General features: G+C 36.3%; 1 long non-coding RNA gene across 1 annotated transcript in view; it reads right to left on the reverse strand.

Moving 5' to 3' along the window:
- Positions 1–213: 213 nt before the first annotated feature.
- LOC142600516 (uncharacterized) overlaps positions 214–19,677 on the reverse strand; it is a 47,408-nt gene continuing 27,944 nt past the window's right edge. Inside the window, exons 3-5 of the long non-coding RNA XR_012834047.1 lie at positions 13,830–13,950; positions 9,917–10,063; positions 214–329 (exon numbers count right to left, since the gene is read on the reverse strand). This is a non-coding gene — a long non-coding RNA (uncharacterized LOC142600516). The remainder of the gene's footprint in view (positions 330–9,916; positions 10,064–13,829; positions 13,951–19,677) is intronic.

Here is a 19,677-nt window from a genome sequence, read left to right on the forward strand (position 1 = left end):
ACTGGCTAGGGAATTAAGAAGTACAACAATAGGGTTTTTTTTGAAGCATGCACTTATTATCCATAAAAAAGAGTATATAATCAAGGTCAGGACCGAAGTAAAGGGCTGGAAGAGTCAGTGCACTGCAGGAAGTAGTACAACATTAGAAAGAAATCTGCCACGAAGACAAATACCTACCAGAGATATCTAGCACACTGCATATCTAGCAGAACTGTATAAGCAGCCAACTCTTCCAAGGAATGGAATTTTCTTTTCCCCACCTACAGTGCCTTCCGTAAATAACTTCCTCATGATGTTAAAGCTGCCATGGAGCTGCACACTGTGAAGCTCTGTGGAGAGAAAGGATAACTGAAGATAATTTTGTACTCTTGGAATCATTGACCTGTTTTAACACTGGCATTTGATATAGATCTTTTTTTTAGCCTTCAGGCTGGCCAAACTGCATATATGAGAGCCAAACTGGTGTCAGGGCACAGCAGGGATGGCTGCTTCCTCAGGGCTGGGGAGCCAGGAGTGACACTGGCCGCAGCGGTTGCTGTCCCACCAGGGCTGACCACGTTGGGCAAGCTTGCTAAGAGGGTCTGCAGACAGCCCCAGGCAGGGGAAGTGATGAACCAGGGCTGGGGTGTATACAGGGGATCCAGCCAGGACACAGGGCCAGAAGCAGGTCTTAGCACAGGTATAATTACGTCATAGCTTAAACTAGGACTGCTAGCCCTGGCCTAAGCTTAAATGAGGATCCCAGAGCAGTGGGCAGGGTGTGGGTGGGTGGGGGGCAGGTCAGGCTGGCCAGGGTGGCTGAGGCCTGTTAGTGCCCTCAGGGGCCTGGCAGCACCAATACAAGCTTAATAAAAACTTGCCAGAGAAACAAAGATCCCTAGCACGCTTGAGTTTCTCACAGCTCCAGACTAGCCAGCACAGGCACCAGATCTGCAGGGCAGCTCACTGTGCTCAGTCCCCTCATATCTTCGGAGTGCTTCTAGACCATACGTTGTTTCACAGCTTCTGCAGTAAGTCACGGGCTAGGCAACAGGCTTGTATAACCCAAATGTAAATCAAACCTCTATGAAAAGTCAGACTTTTCACTTAACAGTTATCACAGTCAGGAAAGTAGGAGTGGGACTGCACAGATGCTAGAACTGGAAAAAAGAAGAGGGAATTTGTCTCTTCTTGGCTGTCTGTGGTACACCCTGCTTCTCCAGGATGCAAGAAATATGGAGGAGGAAGCCTAAGTATTGACCTAAAGAGGAGTCAAGATCTAAATCTAAGACTCAGTGAGCAAAAATGGGAACAAATGAATGGATGGTGGAGCAGATTGTGGTACAGATCCTGTAGAGGAGAAAACAGGACTGAAGAATATCCCAGGTGAGAAAGAAGAAAGCAAGGAGAAAAGGATTGGCAATTAGCAGGGCTTCAGGGAATGGAGCTGCTGAGCTGAGAAGAGTATATTTAATAATCAAACAGGAGAAAGAATACAGGTGCAGTTAGATTAGGTTCACTAGAACTAGACTAAAAATCAAGGATCAGACTAAGCAGACAGAAACTGAGCAGCCTCCAGGGCAAAGTAATGTTCTTAGGTGGCTGTTAATGCCTGAGAACTAAACAGTGATGCTGAAGGGCTGGTGTGCCCCATTGCTCACTCCAAGTTCCAATTTCCCCCAGTACAGATCCAAGAGAAGACCTGGGTGCACATCAGACACACCTTGGCTTCCTTGGCAGGAAAGCCAGCCGTCTCGGCAGGGCAGGAGCTGCAGTGAGCAGAACAGCTTCCCAGGGCCTTCACGATCCAGGAACCAGTTCTGCACTCGCAACTATCCTGCAGGTAATGAAATTTCTGTCCCCGGATTCATTTCTAAGGCAAACCTTTGTTATTTATCAAGCAAACTACAAATATTTTTCTAAGATCTGAAAAGGAGATGGAAAGGTCTGCACTTGTCCCTGTATCCAAATTGGCTCTCCTTGTGTACAGACGTCAAACCAGTTTTACGAGAATGTTCAAGAGGTGTTGCTTTGCAACACAAAGTTACACATTACTTGTCCTTCAACAACCCCTTCAAAAGAGACAATACACACTACTACATATTTGCTCTGTGTTTCCTTGCTCAGCACTTCCTCTGATCCTTTTGCACTCTACAGTTTGTTCTTTTTTAGAAGACAGGCACACAGAGTCCACCTCTTTCCCGTCTCCTTTTGATGAAGCCTCTGAAAATATGTTTTATGTTCTTTATACAGTTGCTTTTGCTTAGATACCATCTCCCCAAATCAGGCAAAATTCCTCAAAGATCATTATTGTCTTTGCCCATATTCTTAGAGTTTATTTTATTTTGAATAATATACACATAAACCCAGTTCTATGGTGTTAACAGATTTGATCCATTGTGCCTATCTTTCTCTGTCCATCTTTATCCCTCACCATATATATGCATATATATGTGTATATATATGTGTAACCCCCTCATAATCTCTTATAGTATTTACAACAGCATACAATACCATTATTTTTGGCTAAATAGTTTAATTGTCTGATTTCTGATTTCACTTGAACAACACTGGAGCAGGTGAAGGGGTCAGATTCAAGGATACTACTCTGTAACTTAACTACAAACATAGCTGACCTAATTTTATTTTTAATATTTATATTTCTGGTACTACCACATGTGGAAAAAACCAACCATCTGAAATCAACACAGAATAAAGCCTGTTGTTCTTAAATATATTATCACCTGTGTCACAAAGATCTGATTCGAAGTTTTTATAAGAGCAAGATATTAATAGCTGTCACTATCTTTGGCAGTTTGATTGTATGTTGTGGATTCTGCAGCGGCAGACTATATCCTCTGAGAGAGGACTGTCACACCTTATGCAGCAGTTTTTCTGAGCAGGCTCACCTAGTTCCAGTATCAGTCTCCTATGTCTTCCTACCTCATTTCTGTCCCAAGCTGAAAAGAAGTTTTCTATTACCACAGAGTCTTTTCCTCTATCATCTCTGCTTGTAAATCATGCAATTGAAGCTGAAAAAGAAAAGGTTCTGAAATCCAGAAGCTTTTTCTAACTTCCTTTTTGTAGTCATCTTTCAAAACTCATGACCTTTTACTACCAAAATTGGTCTCCCTCGGGAAAAAGAAACCAATACATTTCCTTCTTTGCATACAGTTCAGCCAGAGATACTTTTTCTGCATCTTCACACCAACACTCAGATTCAGTCCAAGCTTTGGAAGCATATGCTGCGAGTCTCAAGCGATCACCCTGCCTTTGTAGAAGCGTGCCCCCAAGGCCCTGCTTACAAGCATCAGGTGACAGCTTTGTCTGGCACTTACTGTACTCAGATGTCAGGACAGTTGCCTTCTGTTTGAATTGTGTAAGAATTTCAAACTCCATATTTTGATTGGTATCTCTTAACTGTTGTGCACTTTTACTAATTAAGAAAGGCCCTTAAGAAAGCAACTGGACCAGGTAAAAACTTTCCCCAAAATATACTGTTCTCACAATTTTTTGTAAATAATTTTATTTCTATAGGTCAAGGAATCACCAATATCCTATTGAGATTTATGCATATCCCATAACAAGACACTTCTAATTCTATGGTTTCTTTACCCTTATATTTGTTGTTGTGTTTAAAATCTGCAACATGAACAATTTTCAGAGCTTATCTGAACATCTGGTTATGTTCCTGCATTGTTCCATCTTACATTAAACTATTCTCTGGTTCAAACCTTAATAACCTGAATAGCTTCAACAATTTATGTCTTTTGGGATTGTGCTTCAGGTACAAAGCATAACTCCAAATGTAAGCCAGCAGAGCCACAGTTCCCCAAACACAACATTAAAAGCTTACAAACTTCTTTTTAAAGAAAAAATAAATAAATTATCACAATCAATGCAGAATATTGAAGACATATTGTTTCCTGCCACAAAATTTCTTCTTTGATAGCTAGAGGTTGATTTTTTTTAACATAGTTGTTCAAATTCTTTGTGATCATGTCCTCCTATTGAAATCTAGCTATTGAAGAAAGAATCCATTCAGCATGCTCTTGAACTGTTTAGAATACCACATGTAACAAATCTACCTAAATTATCATTAAGATTGAGAGATTTCTTGTGAGCATGGCAGGACTATTTTTATTACATGTATTCCAGGATAATTGGGTTCTCTTATCTGTTTCATATTCTGCTGATATATTACCTCTTCTATTAAAAATGTCTTGAAAAGGTATTTTATATGTCTAAGGATTTCTGCCCTACAGTATACAGTTTTGGGTTGGTTTGGTTTTTTTTTTTTTTAAAAAAAAGCATGCCTGATCTGTTGACCTTGGTATTTCTTTTCCCTAAACAATTATAAAATCTGTCTTATCAAGATATGATTTATCTTTGCACCTAGCTAAAATCACCCAAACTAGGAATGATTCCCTGGCTTCTCGGTCTGAATCTTAGTATGTTGCACAAGACCAAGATTACTCACCACATTTCCCACTATGTCCCTAGACAACGCAATGGATTGCTTTCCAGTGTCTATGTATGTTCAACGTAACATTTAGTTTTGGCACCATAGCTCTCTTCAACAGCCTCCATCAATAAATTTGCTATATTTTCTCCTGCTACTGCTCTTTCTGTGTAGAAAAGGTGTGTTTTGTAACTTTGTAGGCACACGGTGTGTTCCACTAAAACTTAGGTACCTCTCAGCTGGCACTCCAGTTGCCTCTCATGCCTGCTAGGCAGAACTGGAATCATCTCCCTCACTGCCAGCTGAGTGCCCTAATAATCCACTACAGTCAGACTTCCTCCTCTCTTTCTCTTTTATGTCCACAGGCTATTGAACGGCTCAATTTTAAGAGAAGGGATGAAGAGCCTTTTCACCCAGGAGATCTTAGAATCTATGATGAAAGTGCTACACCCTGTGTTTCAGTCCATATGACCATCAATAATTATTTCCTTAGATGGACTAAATCCCAAGGGAGTAGAAACACTGGACATTTCCTTTTATTCCTATTATTATTTTTATTATTTCCTATTATTTCTTCCCTTTCTAAAAGAGGAGAGAGGTGTCTAGTTTAAGACTGAACCCTCCTCTGGGAAGGTTAAATTTTCTGTGTTTGATAGAGAAAAAAAGAAAACATAAATGAAGATTCACAGTGTGGCTAAAGATAAACTTCCCTCATAGCTTGCAGTGTGGAACTCCCAATTCTACTGCATGCCTTCTGCCAACCCTGCAGTTTTTGGGGCCATATAATATGCCTACTCAATGAGAAAAATAGCAGGAAAAAAGTATTCTAACCCACAAAAATGTAAAAAGCTTTCTACCGCTTTAATTCCATAAACTATTAGGGTAAAAACCAGTCAACCAACCAAAAAAGCCAATAAGCCAGCACCACGATGGAGGTGGGACATACAGTCTAAGAACAGGAAACAGAAGTTAGATCGGCTTATCTAAAATAGATATAGAAATCTACCCCACTCTCAGTAAACTAGACCTTTTTTGCAGATGTGTTTCTCCCTCCCTTTATTTAATATGGAAATTAAATTGTTACTTTATCACTATGTCAGTGTATACTGGAGCTTTTACACAGCTTGCTTTATTTACTGGGAAGGTAGAAAATTGGATAGCAATTATATCATTAAAGACTATCTCAAAATCCATATACAATCTAAATAAGGTTACACAGACAAACAGATCTGACATTCATCAATTTTTGAGTGACCAGGTTTGCAGTCTTCAAAAGGTTCTCTTAGGTAACTCTCAATGGGAAATAAATGAGCAAAGACCATCCATGGCTGAATTCTCTCAAGGAAGTTGGGGAAAGATCATTCAAACAATAAAAGATAAAATTAATAAAATGCTTGTGTGTTGTCTTAAATTAATAGTGAAGGTTTAAATTATCAGTTATTTATTTGATATAGTGAAAACAGAACTAAAATTATCTTGAAGAACACTGCAGAGAAGTCTTTTTTAGTATATTGCCCTGAATGGACAGAGATATTGAATCTGAAATCTTTTAATTTTCACAATGAAGTTTTGATTTTTGCTCCACAACCACTTCTGTTTCTGACATTTTTCTCTTGGATCTCCATTTCTGGGGTGCTACATTTGCTTCAGCAGACCCCTGAAAATTAACCTACATTGTAGCCGTGATCATCCATGCCAAGGATTAGATACTGCTAATGAGTTGTCAATACCACCCCACACCAGGCTAGAAGAGCTGGAATTAACTAAGAAATTTGCCTAGATTAGTATACATGCATAATCAACTACCTAGCTAAGGAATTAGAATCAGGAACATATCTTTTTATTTCAGTTGCATAAAAAGCAGTGTGGGAGAAGAGTCAGTACAGCCCATGTTCCTCTCTTCCCCTCTCTGCTGTTTGCCCAAAGGAAAAATAAGTACAGTCATATGTGAGAATTCAAAATGCAATGCAAAATTCACAGATCGGAAGAAAAAAGTGGGTGGGGGGTCTTGAGTCATATTCATCTTTATAACTTGGGTATTCCTTTGAAGTGGAGTAGGGTCAATTCATATTAATTATAGTTAATTTCTTGAAAATGAGTGATTACTGACAAGATGGTATTTCCAAAACATTTTTCCCTTTTATAGATTTGTCTCCTGAGCAGGCTGAGTTTTTCAATATGCAGAGGCTGACTGAGCTATAGTCTGTGTATGCAAGCTCAGTTTCATAATGATGTAGCATATCTTGATTAAGAGTTTGCACTAATGTAGATAAGCACTAAACCATAGAGCTCTAGCACTGCTAAATCCTTCATTTCCTGAACGGGCTTTTCCGTATAAAGCCTTCATTGTTCAAAACAGATAAATGAGGTTTGCCAGGTAGGCTGGTCCATGGATCTCTTTCTATCCACGTCTTTAATGCACTGCTAGTTACAATCTATTTTGGTTACTTGATTCAGATCACACATGATGCACAACCAGACCTAATGGATCACCTGAGTTTTGATTACCCCTAGAAATAATTCCCACACTACAAAAGTGAAAGCTAATTCAAAGGACCAACTTGTACATTCTCTCAGCGTTCACTCTCTCCCAGGAGGTGCCAGCAATGAGTCTCAGTTAGGTGAGACTAACTCTCTTTAAAGTACTCTTGATTATTTGCAAATCCCTATACAACCATGATCCATTTTATTTCAGCAGCTGTTATCAGCCTATTGTCTGTGATGATACACTCAATTCTGAAAACTGCTAGTCTGTGTGTAACTGTGAAAAGTAATCTGAGCTCAGTGGGTGCCTGGATTTTAGTTTCTGTTTCTTCTTCCATGATTTAGGATCTTTAGGATTATTTCTTTCTGTGACATAAATCATAAATAATACTTGTCATCATTAAAAGATTTTTAATGCCAACCAATAAACGTTCAATTCTGCTGTTTTCTTTACAAAATGTAATAAAATGTACTATTTCAGAGTTTAAGAGTTTAAGAATAGTCACTAGTTTTATTATGAAGTTCTTATTCCTTAGATGCTGTCATAATACATATGAAATGTAAACAAGGATCTGAATGGAAATAACTGCATATTTTTAAATAATGGTTACATAATTTAGAACCTAAGATAGAAATACTTAATGAAATGTATGAAGTCAAAATCACTTCCTTCTGCTCATATTTGCAAAAGGTTAGGAAAATTAAAAAAGTTTTTATTTATTAATGACTTTACAATGAGTCATATCTACTATATACTTTAATGAAGCTTAAGCACTGGCTGAAATTTCTAAATGGAACAATAACCAAAGATAATATAAGCAATATGAACTCAAAGACTCTATTTCTATATTGAACTTTGAACTTTTCCATGTTATCTAAAAATAAACAAAACACGTTTTCTTTGTTAAAACACCACTGAAAAATACCATTAAGGAGTTATCTCAGATTAAAAGAAGTTAAAGAACAAATAAAACTGCAATTTCAACATGCAACACAAAGTATCAGCACAAAGTATTCACGTTAGTAAAACAATACTGTGAACTTAGGGGTTCACAATTTTAGTTTGTGCATGTTTTGTCTTTGTTTCACCCAGAATTTAAAAGAGAGATGTTACAAACAAAAAATTAATAAAATATTTTGACATTTTGGGTGAGAGAAATTTGATGAGCAGCCACTCTTGAAGACAAAAAAAATCTCAGTATTAAGGTTAATCTCTCATTTTATTGCAGGTGAGGAAGGTGTTATTTAAATATTGATGTTGATAATGTCCTACTAAATAATGAATTATATCATGGGAAGGATATTTTACATGAGAAAGAATAAACACATAGACCGTGTTATGAAAACTGCATTCCAAAGACATAAGTTGTTGAGGATCCAAACTTTGTGAGCTCATCTGGGATAGTGGACTACACATTATGGTGCATAGGCAGTATTATCCAGGTCTGAAATAATGGCATTATCCAGAAATCCTGAATATCCACAGACACTGAGAGTTGGTGATACTTTTTCTGTGTAGCGTCACTCTTGCAATTACACAGTTAAATGATGATAACACCAATCTAGCTCTACAGTCATCTGCCTAACAACAGCTGTAGAAATATTGTATTCACATGCAGCCTCTGTGTTATAGTAATAAAGGCAATATTAAAAAAATTGTATACTGGAGTATTTTTATTACATTTTCAGATTCACACTATTATCAACCATGCACTTCTAAAACTGTATTGAGACAAAACATTATTTAGAGGGTTGTTGAGTAAAATCTAGAACTCCAAAGGTTTTGTGCACAGTCAAATTAATGTCTAAAAGACATCTGTATTTTTGTTCTCTCTTTTGCTTTCTCTCCTTTTTTCCTCTCCTTACAGCCAAAAGTGTTATCAGATAGAGTTATCTGTTAATTACAGACGTGCAATTTCAGTAGCTATTGCTGCAGGTAGAAACTGGAGATGCATTTGTAATTGTCCTGCAGCATGAAAACACCTACCTTGTATGATATGATCCAGACTGTGTGGCAATCTGGCATTTCATTTTCATAACGTTATAAACTTTGACAACTTTAGCAAAGTCATTGATGGATTTTTTTGAAAAGCCTTTTTTTGTTTTTACTAGTAGTCTCTTTCCAAGGTGAAAATTGTAGTAGTTATTTTGTTAACAGAAGAGAACTAGGAACTGCTTTTATTCCATACTTTTCCTAAAGGAAACCTTGCACAACAGTTTGAAAACTGAAATGTTTCTAAGGATTCTAATTTTTTGATGAATCATGTGTTTATGACCATCCTTAGATATCTTTATTCATGGCTCCCTGCTGCCTTTTATCACCTCATCAGTAATCATCCCTTGTACATTGTCATTGCATCAGCACAGCCACGCCAGAGATGAATGATGCATTTTCTCTAACATTTATTCTATTTTTACTTCCACAGGCCCTACCAAATCCTTGATCAGTTATCATAGCCTCTTTTCATGTTTTGCTGGGTGACTGGTGGTTTGGCAAGATGTTTGACTTTCAAGTCCCAAAATTCTCTCTTAGGACAAACACAACAAAACTATTCGCTTTCCCATACAAACAGTGCCGCAGACATCCCCAAGTTCAAAAGAAATCCATAAAACTATATTTTAGTTTTGGGCTAAAATGTCTGCTGAAATTCTTGCAGATTCTGTTCTTGATCCCGTTCCCTCTGGTATTCACAATGTTTCTGTTTCCTACTGCTTGGTCCCAGGACAGCTAAAATCTCTCTGCCAGCAACATTACAGAGAAACCCTTTGTGTCTGTCATCTACTTCAGATCCCAATCCCAGAGCTTTAAATCATGAAAGCATCTTCTGACCTTACCTTATTTTTCTTATAGAATCCCATGGATTCTTCTCACTCTGCTCTATTCCACAAACTTTTTGCATGTCCCCAAGTATGTACAGAAGCTCCTAACAGCCACATAATCCCCCTCCCCATTTCTCCACACCCTGTGTAAAATGTTTCTTGGCAATTTACCTTGGCATGCAGCAAAATCGTGTTTGTTTGGATCTGAAGCGTGTGGTACATAATAAATGCCTGACAAAAGTGTCTTTTACCAGGATTTAAAATATCAGTACAGTCATGTTCCTTTCCAGAATGTTTAATCCAGTGGCTTTCAGAGATCTGAAAATCAGGAAGCAAGGAGTTGTGTATGTAACTTAAACTTGTGAATATCAAGAAAAATAATACTAAAATTCATGTCAGTGAAGCATTGGCTCTACTCTTCCTCCCCAGCTGGCAAAAATCCACATGCATTTCAGAAGGATTCACTGTACTAAGTGCAGTGATATTGAACGGTGAAAGGATTAGTTGGAGCATCTTGGCAGTATGAGATCTGGGTCTGAGCCAGTACTGGGTGTATTTAAGGACACAGAGGTGTATGCGTGTCTTAATCCAATATCAGTGCAAAGAAATACAAGCCTTTTCTTTTCATGGATTTTTCAGTGTTATGAGAGTGAAAATCCTGCAGAAAAATAAACTTAATTTATGAAAGTGTATAAAGGGATTGTAAAACATAGCATATTGGGGGTTACTTCCTAGCCATGATCCGTGTGGGAATAGCTTCAACTAATTGTAGTTCACTTAGCCACACCTTTTTAGGTGTTAGGTATTGTGCTAAAGTTATCAAAGGCTCTATTCCCTCTGAAATATGACCTTGTTGGCAAAGACTAAGTTCGAATCTGTATATTGTGGACTCTTAAGGGCATTGCTCAAAGATGGCAGATTAACAACTTCACATCCTATAATTCAGAATTTCCAGGGTTTAAAAGGTTAGATTTCACTGATCCTACTCATTAGGTAGGCCACAAACCCACAAGCAACCTTAACTTAGCAATAATGGAACACTTTCTTTTGTTAGAGAATGTCTGTATTAAATTGAAAGAGCAGTATCTTTTTAAAAGACAAATGTGGTAGCTATTACATAATAACTGCAATACCTGTGAAGCTGTACCTGCGTATAAATGCATCTGCCACAGAAATGTGGTTAGGTAAACTGTTGTCATTCTTTTCATCATTCAGACAAAACTTTCCATCAGGAAAACTCACTACGACTTTACAATGGTAGTAGATTGCTATTTTAACTTGATGCAGAAAGGAAGATGCAACAGAGAGCTGTGAAAAGCTATCAGTTGAATTGTAAGTAGATTCCAAATCTCTAGTCATTGCCTAATATTAATATTAATAAATGTCATAATAATTTATGCTCATTTTTCTATTACGTCTAGATATGTACAGGATACTGGCATACAGTAATGGAATATTTGGATAGTAATACTTAAAGAAGTGTGTGACAGAAATCACCTATATTCCCATGGCATAGACCATATAGACTTTACTTAATGACCTCAGGAAAAATATGCAACAGGATAAACATACAATGTATAACCTCTATCCAATTTCCCAGATAGTCCTACCTATCTTTTAACTTAAGAAGATCAGATGGAAAAAGCATTGAACTTCACCCCCTGTAGAATGCTCTTTTTGTTTGAAGTCAAGGGGTCTCCAATACAGACATTAGGACACAACACTTGGAAGTATTTCAGTGTCATCATCTAGATCATCTGTCACAGACTCTGCTCTTATATATGTGTGATTCAGAGGTTAGCTTTTAATTTTAAAGGCATTCCAAGACCAACTTTTGCCTAAGTCAAAAACTCCAAAAGTAGTAAAAAATATTTACCTGAGACCCTTGTAAACAGTATTTTCCAAAATTGTGGACCTCAATACTACAATGTCTCCACCTGAATTTTTTCAGCAGAAATACAACTCAATACAATATGAGAAACTTTGTACTTTGATGGCAAATGCACTGCTGTGCAAAGAAGCAGAAGTACAATAGTCTGAGAAACAAGGTATGTTAGTATGGCCTGAACAATGCTCAGATAACGAAGTAACCAACCTAGCTCTTTCACAATACATTTATGTATCCCCGCACGATGTTGCATCATGCATATAAATCTATCAAAGCGTCCTCACGGGAAAAAGCATCTTTATGGAGGCTCTATGGCTTATCTCCAGTGGTGCCAGAAAATGAATGGTCAGTCATGCCTGACTACATCTAGACATAAAACCAGAAAAAACCTCAAAATATTAAAGTCAGTTTCCCCTAAAATATCAGGTGAATTATTCCTCTCTTCATTAGATTGATTTTTCTTGAGTACTGAAATATTTAACTCCACAATTTAAGCAATATTTTGTCTGTGTTTATTGTTGGAGAAGCTGTATAAACATACCAAAGAAACACAGAATTACAGCAAAAATTGTTTCAATTAAAATCTCTCTTCTGCATGTGTCATGGTCCATGTTTTCCACACTATCACCCTCACCTGAGACGAGATAGATAAGTCACTACTTTCAGTTCAACTTCAGTACAAAGCCACTGTGAAAGACCAACCCTGAAGCGTTATTTTCACCACACAGGACTGTCGTATTTATAAATCCTCTAGCAGAATAAGAATGTGAGTTAAAATTTTCTACCTATTCTTATCGTGTTAGTCACTGCTCAAGCTGAATAATTCTTTAAGAGATCTAAAATGCCTTACCCTCTGTATTGACCACTGGTATTGATATATTTTTCCCTCTAAGCAAAAAGCATACTAACAGTGAAATTTATTTACTTTCTCTCATCTTCCTGTTCAAAACATAAACTGTCAATGCTGAACATTGCTCAGGGCAAAGGACCCAGGGAAAATCATAGCAATAGGCTTGGTAAATATGTTTTGGGTTTTTTTTTAATTCATAATGCTCCTGTTTATACTCCATCTGTTTTGGGTGGGTTTTGTTTGTTTGTTTTTTCTTTTTCTTTTTTTTAAAGATATATGGAGAACATTGGTATACAGGAACTGCAAGTGATTAACAAACTGCAGTTAATGCAAGACTGAAGCAACAAGCAAGTTTCATGCTGTCAAAAGTTCTGACCTGACAAAACCCCCAAACGTCTATTACCCTTGCCACCCAAATTCACATGCAATCCATGGCCAGTCTCTCTTTTATTCCTATATTGTCAGCCCAGTCTCTAGTCCTATATTGGTCTAGTATTTTCACTACTGAAGTAAATGGTTACAGACTACACTTAAAAATTATTCTAGTATTTCTACTACTTTACAATGTGTACATGCTCTAGGAGGCTACATTTCATTGCCTATCAAAGGGGCAATATCATTACATTTCCTTTTCTCTTTTACAAAACCATATCTCTGCAATAAATATCAAAAGTCTTCTTATAGAAAAGGCATTTGATGGAAGTGTCACTGAAAACTAATGAAAGATCCATGAAACCTTTGATTACAGTCAACTTATCAGTCTAAGGAACTTTCTTTTTTGTTTGTGAAGACAGCTTCTAAATTTCCAGCCTAAATAGATTCATAATAAACTTATAATAATTTGCTCATATGCCAACATTATCCTTTAAGGTTAATAGTTGGGGTTTTTTTTCTATAGCTTTTATTCTTTTGATATATTTATAAATAACAAAAATATTCTTTCACATCTATCCTTTTGCTCTTGCAATATCTGCTGGTAATACTGACCCTTATTCTCCACTCATTCTAGTAGTTAACACAGTTATACAGCTCACCTGCCTTGATCATCAAAGGCAACAACTTAGTGCTTAAGATAACATTTCACTACTATCTTTAATATTTTCTACCTCTACAGAAATTTCTCCTATTAGGTTTTTTTGTTTTGGTTTGTTGTTTTTTGGTTTTTTGTTTTTTGTTTTTTCCTCATACTATCATTTTGTTGACTTGACGACTGATTAATGTACTCAGAGTCCTTCTTTTTACGGTTGTGCCTTGGCATAAAATAGAAGTTGCGTTATATGTCTCCAGCTTCATCATCTGGTATTTGCACAGCTAAATTCCACATGATCTCAGTTAGATACAAATACCTCGAGAAGGATGTAGAGAGGAGGCCTCCTGTTGGTCAATCCCACCTTTCCATCTGGGATGCATAACATTCCTGAATGGTTCATCACTCCACGGGGATGCTTTCATTCTTTCTAATTACAACTGTATTATCAAATAAACAAGGATTTAGTTTCCAAAACCTTGGGCCAAAAGTAATCACAAATTCATAATTCCAAAATTCAACTTGGACCAATCAATAGTCAGAGAATGCTGCAAACTGTGTTCATGTAACCTGACCATTGCAGCAACTTTCACACTCTCTCTGGACAATTAATCACACTTTTCCCTTCTTAACATAGAAATATCTCTATATAGGAGTAGTCCCAAGCATCCTGTAACATGATGTAATCCTTTTAAATGCATTTCAAAAGCCTGCAAATTTAGATGTTTTTCCCTTAGATTTTTTTAAAAAAATGAAGTAATTAACTTGGAATTAGAAACTGTTAAGTCATAAACTTTAACAAAATTTCCTCTCAGTTTATAATGCTGGATGATGCAGCAGAGATGCCATCAAAATTTCATTATTAAACTAAGTTCTACCACCCAAGATCAAGGAACATAAGTAGTTCACTTATTCCAGTTGGAAGTAGAAATACTGCGTTCAAAAGGTCAAAATAGTTGGTCACCTTCTACAGCTCCTATAATTCCCCAAATTTTAGGCCTATACTCTTGTTTTCCGATTTGCTCCCTCGGGTAAGGCTGTTGATTGTAAAAGTTGGCTCATGAATGACTTATCACCATGCCTTGAGTTTCTTGAGGGAATTCACCAATGAAAAAAAATAAAAAAATTAGGGAAAATGTTACATAAAATCATTCCTTTGTGTACCCTGTTATCTTCATAATCCTGATGGCCTACTAAAGGTTCATTGCATAACTCAGATCTTTCCCTATGTGCCGTACCTCTAGATACCATCTATTTACATGCCTGTTTTTCTACACATACTGTATCTAATGAAGTCCCTGTAGTCTTCAGTACTGTCAACAGGAGACCACACTTCAGAGACAGCCTTGAAATTCTCAGCTGAAACACAGAGAAGTGTGTGGCTGAATCTGGTTACCCAGTCTGGAATTCAAATAAGATGATATATCAAAATATGTTACACTATGGTATTTTGTGGAGCCTTTCTGAGCCCTAAGATCTTTCTTATACTTTAAAAAGATACTGCAATAATCCAAGTGGGAAAGTCAGTGTTGAACTGTATTATATCTTTTTGCCTGAGGACAGAAATTAAAAATAAATAAATAAATAAAGGATTCATTCTATGTCAAACCCTTGATTTAATTCTTAATTTTAAGTTATTATAATTAAACAATGCATAGAATACAAGATGACATAGAATACTTCTCTACTTGAAAGATGCCCCAGTCTTCAGTTACGAAAGAGAATAATAATAATTAAAAAAAAAAACCAGAAATTATTTCAATAACAAAATTCCCAGTGTGTTTGTCTTCCATAGCAGCCCAGTGATATTCCCAACAGCTGAGGCTGCTTTTATTGCAAAGAGAAATTTGAGGGAGCCTGCTGTCTAGGACCTACTGGTCCCTTAGGAAACATACGATGGAAACACCCACTCTGACACCTCTTTATCATCTGTTGCCTTTTACAAATCCTCATTAGCATTAGAGTTTCCCTTTCTATTGTTAAGGTATTTCTGTGGAAAAAAAAAAAAAAGAAAAAAAAAAAAAAGCAAAACCACAAAACAATGTCTCTTACTTCATAGTGTAAAACATGTCTCTCTCGAGCCACTTTTTCCTCTGCACACTATTAGTATAGTATATGGAGTTCTGTCAAAAAAATACAGCTTTATCAGCAATAAACTGACACTATTGCAACCCCTTCCACTCACCAGAGAAAGAAGATGCTACATTTATGAGCAAATCCAGCCTTTGGATTTATATTTCTCAAAACTTCCCAGCTCTGACAATGCTCTGCTGTGTTCCCAAATTTGTTAGGACATTCCATTTCAATAAAGAGTTTGAAATTAATGGATTCTTGTAGTATTATTACCCAGAGGGCGAAAATATAGTTCTACCATGTCCTTACCTGTGGCTCCAAAAAGCAAAGCAAAGTCTCACTGACTCCTGTTTCCCTTTAGTATTCTGTTACTCATCAGCTTGCTTTGAATCTTCTTCTGCTCCTCAGAAAACTTCTCAGCTTTACTCACTCAAATTCAAATTCCAACCCAGGAATAAACATCCCAACCTTCACTGCCAAACAACAGCTCTCCACAACATACCAACAGTGCAAAGAAGGTTCTAAAACCACATTCCAAGCAACCAGTTAAAAGATCTTCCATGCTTAGTGACAGTGAAGTTAATGATGAGTAAAACTCTTTTTGTCCATGTTACCTTAGTAGTTATGTTCACTAGAAGAGGAAATAAAAACTTTATTTTATCATGAAAATGTTCTTAAGAGAGATTATTGTCCCTCACATGATTTTAGTGCTGAGGTAATGAGGAGTTTCAGTGACATGGTCACAGTGCAATTGCTCTATAAGAAAGAATATGCAGTTGTAAAGATTTTCAAGACAGTTGAAAAGCTAAAACATATATTAAGCTTCACAGGTTTTTTTCTGCATCATGTGCACTCTAGTAATCTAAATCACTAGTGGTTCCAAAAGAACAGCACAACAGCCTTGGCCATTTGCAGTCAGGCACAACATCATCACTTATGTAACACAAACATTTCTATCCTTTTTTTATAGAAATGCATTTTGGAATGCCTCTTGTCCAGGATCTTCAGGATATATTTGATTTGGAGGACTGGCTATCTCACATGAAATTAACCATGATAAATTGTTACATGGGTGCTGAGAACTAGATCTGGTCCAAAATATTTGTTAAGGTGAAGTTCATGGGGAAGTAGGATGGCAAATGTTTGGATCTCTGTAGATTTGCAGGTTCCTTTTATAGGCAGCAGCATTTTGGCAGGGACCAATTCCTTAAAGGCAGGGAGAATGGTAGGGTGGAAGACAAGATGATAAAATAGTTCAACAAGTAGAATAACTGCATTATGTTAAAGGTATTTTGTTACATACCTAGTTACAGAAATGGAGGCTGGGAATAATTTTAACTGAATCATATAAACTCCAGAAATCCTGGAAGTCCAGAGTTTTTGAGATTTTTACGTAACGTGTTTGTAATTACTGTTCATTCACCAGACACATCCCTTCCATGTTTACAGTGCTTACTACATTTATGTTAGATGAATTTAAAACTAGGTAGAGGAACTTGAAACAAGATAGTACAATTGTGTATTCCATTCTAAAAGTCCACTGAATAATGACAAAATATGGAATGATGTTCCTCACACATTATTTGCTGCAACTGTTTCTCTTTGAAGTTCCAGTTTCACCAGATGAACAGTAGTAATAACTACTCCACATGTTACTCTTGTATGCATTCTAGTAGTCACACAGACATCTCCCACAGAAGCAATGGCCCCAAATTTATTTTAAATCTCTTACTAGGAGCATCTTTTTGTACAAAGATTCAAGGAGATAACGTGCTCCTGGTTTTTTTTGGACACAAACATGCAGTTGTGTCAAAGACCCAGATCAGGTGTTTCCCAATTATATATTTTAGGCATAGTTGTAGGCAGCCATTAATTGCTTTCTCAAATGAAAACTTGATTTCATTTTATGTATTAGAGCAAGCTAAAAAACTACAAACATAATTTCAGTGAATATGTCTTGCAACTATCCTAGAATGTCTCATTGGAAAACTAATCCATGTTTTCCCTGTAAAATATCTATTCAACTGTGTACACATGCAATGTTTATCCTGTCAAATACAATGTTTTTCTCTGGAAAAAAGACACACACACAAATCTTTTTAGCTTTGGTACCTAATGCACATATTTTTCTGTAACAGCATATAGACACAAAAAAAAGTTGCTCCGAAATTTTGCAATTACACATTATCTCTATGAGAGTATGGCATTCAACATCTAGAACCGGAAAACAGAAGAATGTTCTTTCACGATGGCAGAAGGCTAAATATTCTATGAGGCACAGTTTATGCTCTGAGATTATCCCTGCAAGCTTAAAGTGGTTGACTGTCTCCTTGTTTCACAGTAATTCTGTTCATCTGCAGTAACTGTTCTAAAATAACAGTAAATTGTTTAATCATTGCAGCTCTATTTTCTTATCCATTCAAACATATGCTCCCCAAAGTCTCATACGTGGAAAGAACATAAGGATTTCCTTTCTCTTTAACTTCTATAGCTCTCCTTTGATCTGTTTCTGAGCTCTAAACATAGTGATTCCAGGGTTTCTGAAAAACATACTGCATTCATTTCTTTGACAGCATTTTCACAGAAAAGTGAGATTCTGAAAGATTGAAGAAATATATAAAGACACACTGCAAAGGGGATTTTTGTCACTCTAACATCATGTTTGAAATGTTAATGTTTTCACTGTCATGAAATTTTATTATAATCATCATAGTGTGTATATTGAGTCTTTTTTGATGCAACGAGAATTGCTTGCTCTGTTTGCAGTGGTTATATGATTTCATAATTCAAATTGGCAGATTCAAAACTGTATAAAAATGTATATGAATATATGTATGCCTAAATATGTACGAATGTGTATGTGAATATCTAACAGAAAAAAACATTGTAACATAAAAACTAGGTAATATTTGTAAATCACATTCTGGTTGAATATTTCTAGTGAAAAATGAAAAAAAAAAAAAAAACAAAACCAAAAAACATTACTTGGAATGGAAATAGATCTCTTTATAATATGAACTCTTTATTCATAGAAATGTCATAATAGCCATAACAGTAATACCAGCATGCTAAGAGCAAATTATATTTAGGAGCAAGGCCGACATTATTTGTCACAGCCTTATTTTTCATTTTCAATTTTGCTAATAATAGTTTTTCAGAAAAACAGAAGAAAAATTGTTGAATTGATATTGTAGCTTATCAAAAGCTAGGGAACTGAATATCTGTCTGTAAAACAGCTATTATTTCTTATTGAGACTACCTGTGTGTCTAATTTAGGAAATATGAAACAGAATCAAAGGTTTTTGAAGCAGACACTTTTCTTTTGGTATAGACAGACACATACACTCACAAAAATATGACAGGCAGAGCTCTGGACTGCATGTGCCTCAGCAAAAAATGGTTTCCTTGAGACTAGAGCTATAAACTCTCTACTGAAGAGGGGCATTACAAATTATCCTTCTCCCTTGTCCTTTCACTTGGAAGGGGAAGAGAACACCTATGAACCAGCTTTTGTTCACAGCCATTGTTGTGAAGCACATGTGTTTTATTACGTTGTAGAGATGGAGCAATCTGTCAAGGAGGGAAAGAGATTATTAGGATTTGTAAGCCTAATTGTCTATTTGAGATAGGACTCAGGAGAAACCTGGGTTTTGTGGTTTGGTGTTTTTTGTTGTTTTGGTGGGGGTTTTTTGTTTGTTTGGGTTTTTTGTTTGTTTGTTTTGTTTTGTTTTGTTTTGGTTTGGTTTGTTTGTTTGTTTTTTTTGTTGTTTTTTTTTTTTTTTTAACAGTGATATTAGGCCAATTTACATGATAGGAAGTTGAAGAATAGAGACCATGCATAGGTCACATTGGTATGAAAGGAAATGCTTGAAAAATAACTGGGAATGTCAAGTGTTCAGAGAAAACTCCTCTTACTAAAAAAAAAAAAAAAAAAAAAAAAAAAAAATTTAGAAAATGAAACTGTAAAGATTCCAGATAAGGTTTAAGCACCCTGAACATATAATACAAGGAAACACAGCTTAAGGTGTTCCATCCTTCATTTTATATTCAGTACAACAATGTCTCTTTTTTGATCTCAGTTGACCCAATCTTAT

The sequence above is a fragment of the Balearica regulorum genome, chromosome 1 (genome assembly GCF_011004875.1).
Source record: "Balearica regulorum gibbericeps isolate bBalReg1 chromosome 1, bBalReg1.pri, whole genome shotgun sequence".
NCBI lineage: Eukaryota > Metazoa > Chordata > Aves > Gruiformes > Gruidae > Balearica > Balearica regulorum.